Source organism: Chelonia mydas, chromosome 11, assembly GCF_015237465.2.
Source record: "Chelonia mydas isolate rCheMyd1 chromosome 11, rCheMyd1.pri.v2, whole genome shotgun sequence".
NCBI classification, from domain to species: Eukaryota; Metazoa; Chordata; order Testudines; family Cheloniidae; genus Chelonia; species Chelonia mydas.
The window spans coordinates 68,809,677-68,821,104 of NC_051251.2; positions in this window are offsets into that span (position 1 = coordinate 68,809,677).

Genomic DNA, 11,428 nt, shown 5'->3' on the forward strand with positions numbered 1-11,428 from the left:
TCCTACTTCCAAGAACAAAAGGGCATTCTCACACTGAGAAGACGGGAAAAATGAAACCCGTAAACACTATTTAAGTCACACTTGGCATAGAATCGTAGAACTGTAGGACTGGAAGGGACCTTGAGAGGTCATCGAGTCCAGTCCCCTGCACTCATGGCAGGACTAAGTAACAACTAGACCATTCCTGACAGGTATTTGTCTAATCTGTTATTAAAAACCTCCAATGATGGAGATTCCACAACCTCCCAAGGCAATTTGTTCAAATGCTTAACTACTCTGAGAGTTAGAAAGTTTTTCTTAATGTCCAACCTAAATCTCCTTTGTTACAACTTAAGCCCATTGCTTCTTCTCCTATCCTCAGGGGTTGAGAACAATTTTTCACCCTCCTCTTTCTAACAATCTTTTATGTACTTAAAGCCTGTTATCATGTCCCCTCTCAGTTTTCTTTTCTCCAGACTAAACAAACCCATTTTTTCAATCTCTCCTCATAGGTCATGTTTTCTAGACTTTTAATCATCTTTGTTGCTCTTCCCTGGACTTTCTCCAATTTGTTCACATCTTTCCTGAAATGTGGTACCCAGAACTGGACACAATACTCCAGTTGAGACATGGAGTAGAGCGGAAGAATTACTTCTCATGTCTTGCTTACAATACTCCTGCTAATAATTCATTCCAGAATGATAGTCACTTTTTTTTGGCAACAGTGTTACACTGTTGACTCATATTTAGCTTGCGATCCACTATGATCCCAGATCCTTTTCCACAGTACTCCTTCCTAGACAGTCATTTCCCATTTTGTATGCGTGCAACTGATTGTTCCTTCCTAAGAGGAGTACTTGGCATTTGTCTTTATTTAATTTCATCCCTTTTACTTCAGACCAGTTCTCCAGTTTGTCCAGATCATTTTGAATTTTAATCCTATCCTCCAAAGCAGGGGTTTTCAAACTCCGGGTCGCAGCTCTGCAGGGTTAGCTGCTGGTGGACCGGAGACGCTTTGTTTCCCTGCGGCATCCGCAGGTATGGCCTATCTCAGCTCTGTGGCCGCCGTTTGCCATTCCTGGCCAATGGGAGCTGCGGGAAGTGGCGGCTCGGCCCACGCTGCTTCCCGCAGCTCCCATTGGCCAGCAACAGTGAACTGCGGCCACTGAGAGCTGCAATCGGCCATACCTGCGGACGCTGCAGGTAAACAAAGCGTCTCCAGTCCGCCAGCGGCTAATCCTGAGGAGCCGCAAAGCAGATTTTGAAAACCCCTGCTCCAAAGCACTTGCAACCCTTCCCAGTTTGGTATCATCTGCAAACTTTTATAAGTGTACTTTCCATGCCATTATCTAAATCATTGATGAAAATATTGAACAGAACCGAACCCAGAACTGATCCCTGCAGGACCCCACTCAATATGCCCTTCCAGAATGACTGTGAACCATTGATAATTACTCTCTGGGAACAGGTTTCAGAGTGGTCGCCGTGTTAGTCTGTATCAGCAAAAACGAGGAGTCCTTGTGGCACCTTAGAGACTAATAAATTTACTTGGGCTTAAGCTTTTGTGGGCTAGAACCCACTTCATCAGATTCATGGAGTGAAAATACAGGAGCAGGTATAAATACATGAAAGGATGGGGGGTTGCTTTATCAAGTGTGAGGTAAGTCTAACGAGATAAATCAATGAACAGCAGGATACCAAGGGAGGAAAAATAACTTTTGAAGTGGTAAGAGAGTAGCCCATTACAGACAGTTGACAAGAAGGTGTGAGTAACAGTAGGGAGACATTAGTATTGGGGAAGTTAAGTTTAGGTTTTGTAAAGGTTGGGTGCAGGGACTGAGCAGAGGTGGGTTATGGTTCATCTATCCTGGAGGAGAGGGTGCCAGTCAGCCCCCCACACTACTTAGGATTATCCTGCCTTGTGTCTATCTAGAAGTGATCATGTCTCTTCCTGCACCTAGCACAGCCCCTGTTCCAGGGGCTCTCCACTGCAGTGCAGTCTGTGCTGCTGACCAACACCAGACTTATTTCCCTAAGAGGAGGGGCATGCGGCTGCCAAGGCACTGGAAAGGGCCACTGAGTACCAGCAAACCAGCCCCAGAGTGAGCCTTGGTGTTCAGCTAGAGAACACTGAGATGAAGGCCGCTTAAGGGCATGTCTACACAGCATTTTGGAGTGCACCTCCCAGCTGGGGCCTAAGAGGAGAGGTAGGTTTGAAGCGCAGTTACTAACTAAGGGGCATTAGAAGTTAGAGAATTGAGTCTTTGCTCCGGACTTCTGGCACCAGAGTCCGATAGAGAGAGGAGTGGCTCTGTCTGGCAGGTCAAGTGTACATGTGAGTTCCTGGAAGCGTGACTGGAAAAGTCACACAGGCCAAAGGCCAGCATTACTCATGGAGGCCGGCATTACTCATGGAGGCCGGCATTACTCATGGAGGCCAGCACTACTCATGGTGGCCGGCATTACTCATGGTGGCCGGCATTACTCATGGTGGCCAGCATTACTCATGGTGGCCAGCATTACTCATGGTGGGAGAGGAGAGAAAAATTTGCTGCCATAAATCTAAGAACATCCCCTCTGCAAAGCTGCTGGGGAAACAGCTCTACCATGGTCCTGGGGAAATATCTGCAGAGCAGACACCAAGCTGTGCCTCAGGGGAGGGGCTGGAGCTCGGGCAAGAGTGACTGTAGGTCAGGGAAGACCTCCAGCCGAGTGGCATATCATTACCTTCCTTCATTGTTAAAGCCCCTTTTGACTGTGGCTTATGGCACTAATAGAAGCCGTGCCTCAGGACAATGCTGCAGTCACGAGAGAGAATGTGGGCAAGTTGCTGCTAGGCCTAGTCCTACTTCGGGCCACTACCACCACATGGCCAGGCCTTCACCAGCCAAGAGCACCAGGCTTCATGGGTGGAGCTTAGAAGTTCCAGCTCCTTTGGAGGCCTGGGAAAAGCAGTGGGGGAGCAGGAAACACTTTCACAGCTGGTGGGCATGGCTGCTGACCTCACAGCATGGATTTCTCCAGATTAGCCCCTGGGCTCCGGACGCCCCCAGATGCAGTTCATGGGCTTTGCTGACACTCGCTGTACCTACTCACTTTGCCATGAAATGACTCTTCCATCTGTTGTGCTTTCCCATGCTTCTCTTCCCCCTCCTCTTCTCCATGCTGGTGCCCTTCACATCTCTTTCCCCCCTTCCCCTGTCACTTACCTTCCCACCCCACACAAAAAGAGTTAAACAATTAATAAGCAAGCATCACTCACACCCTAGGAATCCAGGACATAACTTTATACATTGCAGGAGCACTGCAGCTATTCAAGGTAATCTACCACCAAGCACCAACCCACCAACAAACTTAAAAAAGCTAAAAATCCTCTTCCCTCCTTACAGTTCCCCTTCCCCAGGCCATTTTCTGCTGCATACATGTCTGTGTTCACCTCTAATGGCTGGTCTATATAAGAGGCAGCTACTTCAGCCTATAACTTGTTTAGTTCAATTGGTAGAAGCTCATAGTTTTTATTACGGAAGGTTCCAAATTCAAACTCTACTCACAACCCAAGCACAATGGTTGTTATTTCCTGATTTCACCTCAGGGTATTAACAGCTGGTATTTCCTAAGACACAGGATCTGGCACTAGAACTGTGCATGTGTCAGGAGAATACCCTGTTGTTACCACGATCTATCCAAGTATGTTTTTTATACCCACATATTAGGGCCCTGTGCAGCTGAAGGTGTGGGAAGATAAAGAAAGAAAGAAAATGAGTGTGTTCCAGGACAAAGGAGTTACAATTTACAGCTATTTCAGTCTGCATCTGCAAAGGATTTTTTCTTGCTTCCAACTGTTAAACTTCAAGTGTAAAGTGCTGTGCTCCCGTATGGACATTTGCTTTCAATTAACGAAGTTAAATCCTGAACTGAAGTAAAACGAGGTTACACTGTTTACCAGACAAAACACATACAAGTTGAATGTGCTGCTAAGCTAAGGTTATTTGCCACCTGGTGTTACCCTCTCATTTTAAGTTTGAAATCCAGTCAGAACAGACAGACTTGTTTAGATAGCGCCAACGATCTTGTTATATACAACAGAGGTTCTCAAACCGGGGAGTGCGCCCCCAATCTGAGGGGGCGTGAGAAGCTTTAGGGGCATGGCAGCTGCTGGCCGGATGCCCAGCTCTGGGCCTCCAGCAGCAGTGCAGAAGTAAGGGTGACAATTCCCTACCAGGCCACCCTTACTTCTGCACTGCTGCCGGCAACGCTGCCTTCAGAGCTGGGTGGCGGTATACATACTTATGTTGTTGGCGTGGGGGAGGGGGCATAAATGACTACAGACACAAAGAAGGGGAGTGTGATCAAATAAGTTTGAGAACCACTGAATTATACAAGATTCTGTTGGTGATCTTCTGGCCTCCCGCTCAACTTTACATTTCTAGAAGCCTGCAATTGGTATGACATGGCAAATATTATGTCTAGGTGAGTCATTCTTGATCTGAGTGATTTAAAGCTGGTAAAAAGATTGTCATCACATTGCTTGAGGAAAAACTGGTTTTTCAACTGAATTGAATTTTTGATGGAAAATGCCTGTTTTTAAAAACTAGAATTCTAGATTTTAATCAAACCTGAAAACCAAGATTTTTTTTTTTGGCCCTCAAAAAAAAAGGGGTTTTCAGTTTTGACTGAAATGGAAAGATGTTTGATGAAAAAGGGACAAAAAAGGAAGGTGTGCCAGTTGAAATTTTGTTGAAAGAATTTCCTAATCAGTTCCAAGTTACTATCATTTGAAAGGTTTCAGAGTAGCAGCCGTGTTAGTCTGTGTTTGCAAAAAGAAAAGGAGGACTTGTGGCACCTTAGAGACTAACAAATTTATTTGAGCATAAACTTTCCTGAGCTACAGCTCAAATAAATTTGTTAGTCTCTAAGGTGCCACAAGTACTCCTTTTCTTTTTATAATTTGAAAATTCAGGCCAAAAGTGTATTAGATTTTGTTTTAAGAACTTTCAATCATCCTAACATGGAGCAGGAATTACTGGTTGCATACCATGAATCCGATGAAGTGAGCTTTAGCTCATGAATGCTTATGCTCAAATAAATTGGTTAGTCTCTAAGGTGCCACAAGTACTCCTTTTCTTTTTGCGAATACAGACTAACACGGCTGCTACTCTGAAACACACCATAACCAGTGGATCATCAAGGTGAGCAGTTCACAAATATGCTGTAGGCTATAATCTGATTACGTAAATTATACATACAGATGTTAGACAGGCATTTGGTAATCATAGAATATCAGGGTTGGAAGGGACCTCAGAAGGTCATCTAGTCCAACCCCCTGCTCAAAACAGGATCAATCCCCAATTTTTGCCCCAGACCCCAAATGGCCCTCTCAAGGATTGAACTCACAACCCTGGGTTTAGCAGGCCAGTGCTCAAACCACTGAGCTATCCCATTTGATTTGCATTTAAAGTCTATTGGGTGATTATGGTGAAAGAATACATCAGTAGCAATCTGGATCTGCAAATGATTCCAGAACTAAAAAGAGAGAGAAAAGGTTAAATTCACTGTGTATGTTATTCATAATCAATACTCCGACCCGCTCCAATACTGATCCAAAGTCCATGAAACAGTTACCATGTTGGAGGGGTCTGTGTGTTGCACTTCTATAGAAAACACCAGCAGGTACAGCTCCTCTTTGATGGGAAAGATGCCTAATTCAAGAAGTAACTCTGAGCACGTTCAGGGTGGGTTTGTGCTTCCTGCTTGGAAGGAGAAGAAAATGTTTTTTCCATCAGTAGCAACCGGCATCATGAGGAGCTGCCTCTGTGATCTGTATGTATCCTAGTAATAAACACATGTTCTGTTTACTGAGCTCACGCCAGCATCATCGTTCCTGGGGCTCTGCCTGTTTGTGATAGTCCACCAATAAGGTGACCACGAAGTCAGGCAACACTCATTTGAAATCAGCGCAAAGATTCCTGTTGCATTCAATAGGCCTAAACTTGGCATGATTTACAGAGGAGCTACACTTAGTGTGTTCGGTATACCACTTAAGGGTTAGAATGAGCCCTTGTTCAGGGCTCTGAGTATGGCATGGTGCATAGTCATGCTGTTCCAGGGAGGAACTGACTCAGAACTGCCTCCTTCTGGGGATGAGGGGTGAAGGGGTGGGGTGTAATATGCTGCTCCCTTTTACAGGGTGTAGCATACTTCCCTCCCAGCTATGAGCTGAGGGAGCACAGCCAAGCTTTGCCCTGGCCTGGTCCCTCTCCATCCCCTCCCGGCTCAGGGTGGAGTACCAGCCACTCAACCCTTGCTTTTCCTTCTGGACCCAAGGTCCAGGGACCCCTAACATGGCCATCCGGGCTGTAGGAGGTATTCTTTGCTGCATTAGAGCCACACACAATATAGCCTGAAATAACTATTGTTACCCTCTATTCTTATCATTGCACTGAAATTTTCAAAAACACCTAAATGACGTAGGAACCCACGTTACTTTTTCAAATAGGACTTAGACTCCTAAGTCACTTTGCAACATTTGAACACTTCAGCCAGAAAGTATGCTTCTTCCAGTGACCGAATCCCATGTAACTAAACACATGGAAAGAGATCCAGCTGGGACAGGGGACATCCGAATCCCTGCTCTGCCAGATTTGGGGCAGGTATGTGACCCTGGGTTTCCCACATCCCAGGAGAATGCCCTTCACACCAGGCTATTTTGGGGAAACTGTAACCCCCCCGCCCCTTGCAAAAAAAAATTCCAAAGGTTTTGGTTTCATCCCAGTGTGGAACAGCAATTTTTTTGAAATCTCAAATTTGCATGGGATGGGAAAGCCATTTCCTGCCCAGCTCAAGTTCAGACTGGAAGGTGTTTCTGAACTGTTCACTTTAACTATTCTACATATACGTTGCTTAGTTGGTCACTTGAGTCACATGGTATCGTTTCTGCTTCTTGATTGGAAGACTAGAAACATTTTAAAGAGGAGAACAAATAACCAGCAATTAGTTAACTCACTTGTCAGTTCAAGTTTTTGGATGAATAAGTTTATCCTGAAGAGTGAAGCCATACAATTTGCAGACTTCACCACGATGTGGATTTCTACATCCTTGGTTACTGTTTAGACACAAAAAGAAAGTGCCACAAGTCCTTCTTTTCCTTTTGCGAATACAGACTGACACGGCTGCTACTCTGAAATCTGTTTAGACACAGGCAATGCTATGAGTATTAATCTCTATACATGGTGACAGCGATGAAGTGCTTTTCACGGCCCAAATTAAAATCACACACTTGTTTTTGTGTGCAATAGCATTTCTTTCCTCCAGATGTTTATTCATTTCTCTCTTAGGGGGAGGGATAGCTCAGTGGTTTGAGCATTGGCCTGCTAAACCCAGGATTCTGAGTTCAGTCCTTGAGGGGGCCATTTAGGGATCTGGGGCAAAAATTGGGGATTGGTCCTGCTTTGAGCAGGGGGTTGGACTAGATGACCTCCTGAGGTCCCTTCCAACCTTGATATTCTATGATTCTATGAAAATTAGAGTCAAAATCCCTACTCCAGTAAAATTTACACTGGAGTAGGCTAGAGTTTAGGGGGGAGGGATAGCTCAATGGTTTGAGCATTGGCCTGCTAAACCCAGGGTTGTGAGTTCAGTCCTTGAGGGGGCCATTTAGGGATCTGGGGCAGAAATTGGGGATTGGTCCTGCTTTGAGCAGGGGGTTGGACTAGATGACCTCCTGCGGTCCCTTCCAACCCTGATATTCTATGATTCTAGCAAAAAAAAAAAAAAATTAGAGAGATGCTGTTATCTTTCATAAGACATCTGCTATGCCATTCCGCAGACCACGTGACCTTACTGTTTAAGCTTTTGTCTTCTCGGATAAACTCTTCTGCTGCTAAAGTATCCAAGACACTTCCTATGTCTTTACTGTGGCTTATTTCCATATGGAGAAAAGAGTGCAGAATGCCGTTTTGCAATCTGTATCCAAGCACAAATGGCTTTTGCTCAAAATTCATTCTCCCTGCGTTCTGCCTTAGAGTGGTTACCTATACTGTACACCAGTGAGACCCTATTCCACTGGAAGAGAAAAATCACTCAAAAGGGGCACAGCCCAATTATTTGTGCTTTATTGGGGGCCACAGTTCAATTCCTCCGCGCTTTGCTGTTGCCGTTTTTGGAGCAAGTTTTGATGACGTCTCTTAAGATCCAAGCAACTTGCTGCTCGGCAGCTTTTTTTACAAGAGAAAGGGACAAATGTGCAGTGTTATAATGCTGGCGGGTGACAGGGCTTTCGCACGCAGACCGAATGAAACGTTTGACTGGGAATGCGTTAGTAAGGCTGGCGACTTCATTTGAACCATGTTTTACAGGGAACTTTGAAGCCTTTTTTCCACTGGCTTCTGCCACCAGCTGTTGGAAAGGCTGGTAAACAGTAACTGTAACTATGTAATCCTTCCCCACCTCTTCCTCTCGGAGAACATGTCAATCTTGCATGTATAAAGAACACCTAAAAAACCAGACTCCCTTCATATAAACTAGTTAACAAGCCCAGTCCACTCCACATAGACCATGTGGTTCAGGATACCCTCACTGCTCACCAGGGAGGATATTCACCCATTCAAGGTTCGAATTTCAGCAACACAGCCAAACAAATAGCCCACAGGAGACCCAACAGCCCTCTTCCCTCTTTGTGCTATGCCATCTGAACAGAAAAACCCAGCAACGGGTCCCAGTCCTGCAAGTAATTAATGAAAGAGATCTGCCTCGTACCGTGCTCTGGGGGCCAATAAACTCGTGCTTCTTTAAACGAAGCAGTGACAGATGGAGTGAGGGCCACATTTAAAATGCCTCTCCTTCCCACTTAGAACGCCTCACTCCTCGTCTCCGAAAGGACGAATCTGGCACCCTTACTCCCACGGAGTACCTTATAGCATGAGTAGATCCACTGCCGTTAGAGGTGGTTATCAGAATCTGACCCTGTTAGAGGCTGCCTGCAGACTGATTCAGCTGATCTTATTCATCACAGTGATGCATTGCTAGAGAGGTCCCAGGTCCCCAGCCATATAGGGCTTTACAGAATAGGAGTAAAGTTTTAAACAATACCTAAAGCCCAGACCGTCAAAGGCATTTAGGCACCGAATTCCCTTTGAGTTCAATGGGAGTTAGGTGCCTAAATACCTTTGTGGGTCTGGGCCTAAGTAACTTAGGCTTGGTCTACACTTAAAACTTATACCGGCATAGCTGTCAGTCAGAGGTGTGAAAAAAACCACACAGCGATGTGACGTAGCAGTGCTGGCTGCACCCCCAGTGTAGATCTGCTTTGGGGCCAGAAGTACTGCTTTCAGAGTAGCAGCTGTGTTAGTCCGTATCCGCAAAAAGAACAGGAGGACTTGTGGCACCTTAGAGACTAACGCATTTATTTGAGTATAAGCTTTCGTAGCAAAGCTCACGGAAGCTTATGCTCAAATAAATTTGTTAGTCTCTAAGGTGCCACAAGTCCTCCTTGTTCTTTCTGCTGGCTCAGTTAATGTTGTTCAGGGAGATGGTGTTCCTACACCAGCAGAAAAACTCCTGTGGGTTTACACTGCCTCTGCATTAGGAGGCCACGCTGGCACAGCTATGTCGGCATAGGATCTGTAGTGTAGGCCCAACCCTAGAAGCCAAAGCCCCATTTTTAAAAATTAACTTAGGAAAGTAAGTCCTACTGATTTACAATAAAACCTAAGCTCTTACGGGTCCGATTGGTCAAGGTATTTAAGCAACTAACTCCCACTGACATCCTCGGGGGGGTGTGTGTGTAATAAAAATGTTTTGCATTGGATACAGTGATTGGAAAGTCCATCACTGCTTGCCTTTCGAGGGCTCTTTTCTCTCCATAGTCATGTGCAACTATAGCCAATCTCAACTGGAGTTAAGCATGCGTATGGAGAAAACAAGAGAGCTTGAAATCTACCATGCAAAATTCATTGTTTTCAGTGTTTTTAGAAACTGGATTGCTCTCTTTATTATCTCTTCCTTTGAACTTTCCTTTATCATCACAGAGCAGCCTGGCCCTCACACGTTATCAAGCAGGTCAGTGATATAAACACAGCAAACAATCTTTGGTTTCACTTTAATAATCTGGCTTTCGTTGCACACAAAGCAACAACCATTTTACCATCTATGCTGGTCATGAATTCCTGGCACTTCTACTGCAAATTTTAACCATAGGTTTAACCACCAACTGTCAATGGGATTTTGGCTCCTAGTGCCTAAATCTCTTTTGAAAATGAGGTTTAGGATTGTCAATCATTAGTCATTGTAACGCTGAGCACAGCGATGCTTAAATAACTTTACAAATCTGGGATTTAAGTGCTTATGTCACTTTTGAAAATGTTACCCCAGAACTAACACTTTTCGGATTGCATCCAGAAACAATTAGAAAACCAGTGCAAAACACAGCTGTGATAATATGCTCCCATCAGACCACTTCCACTGGGGGAGTTTTGCCCAGGGGTGTCTGTCACCCCTCGGTTAACATTTTCAGCAGAAGTGCTAATGAACACATGAAAACAATTAATTTTGGATGGTAGATTTCAAGCTCTCTTATTTTCTCCATGTGCATGCTTAACTCCAGTTGACCTTGTTTACATTTGCACAGGAATATGAAGACAAAAAAGCCCTTCAAGGCAAACAGCAATAGATTTTCAAGTCATTGGATCCCACGGAAAACATTTCTATTAAAATTACTCAAGTTTAAATGCTGACCATGTGACAAAGTTGAATACGAAGTAATGAAGCAGGAAGCAGAGATGTTGTCAGCCTGGTGACCATGTATCAAGACAGGAAGATCTGAGCTGCAGCCAGAGACAAGGGGAACAGCAGGAAAGTTCTATAGCTCTTTTTACAAAAACTTCTGTATTTGTCTCTGCCACGCCCCCCCCATTCCCTGACTCTCCAAAGGAGGAGGAGTGGAAAAGGGAAAGCAAAGCGGGTGGATCTCATGCCACTGCAGCTTTTTGACTTTTGATGGAAATTTTTCAAACAGCCCTATTCACTGCACACACAATTCTCCCCTGGGGGAGAGAAAAAAGAAAGAAAGAGCATCATGTGACAGATGTTAGTCATGTCCTTAATGCACAAATGGAAGGTGGTCAGGTCCAGATCCCCATGGATATTTAGGCACCTATATATCTTTGAAGATTTGGGTCATAGATACTACAGGGATGAGGGCAGTATAAGAACCTGTATAGAATAGGCCTCTGAGGTAGTATCTTAGGCTTCAGAGTTTATTATCCCAGTGTTCAGTTATCATTGATTTAACTTTAAGTTTTTATTACACTGAAATGTGCTCTCCATCTTGTCACCAATAAGCTCTTATTGTCTTCTGTCCTCAGAACTCATCTCAATGGAAACCAATGCGGCCCCTCAGATCCCCTTACACTTTTCTCCACATTGCCACTTCAATTCACCCCACGCTCCTCGA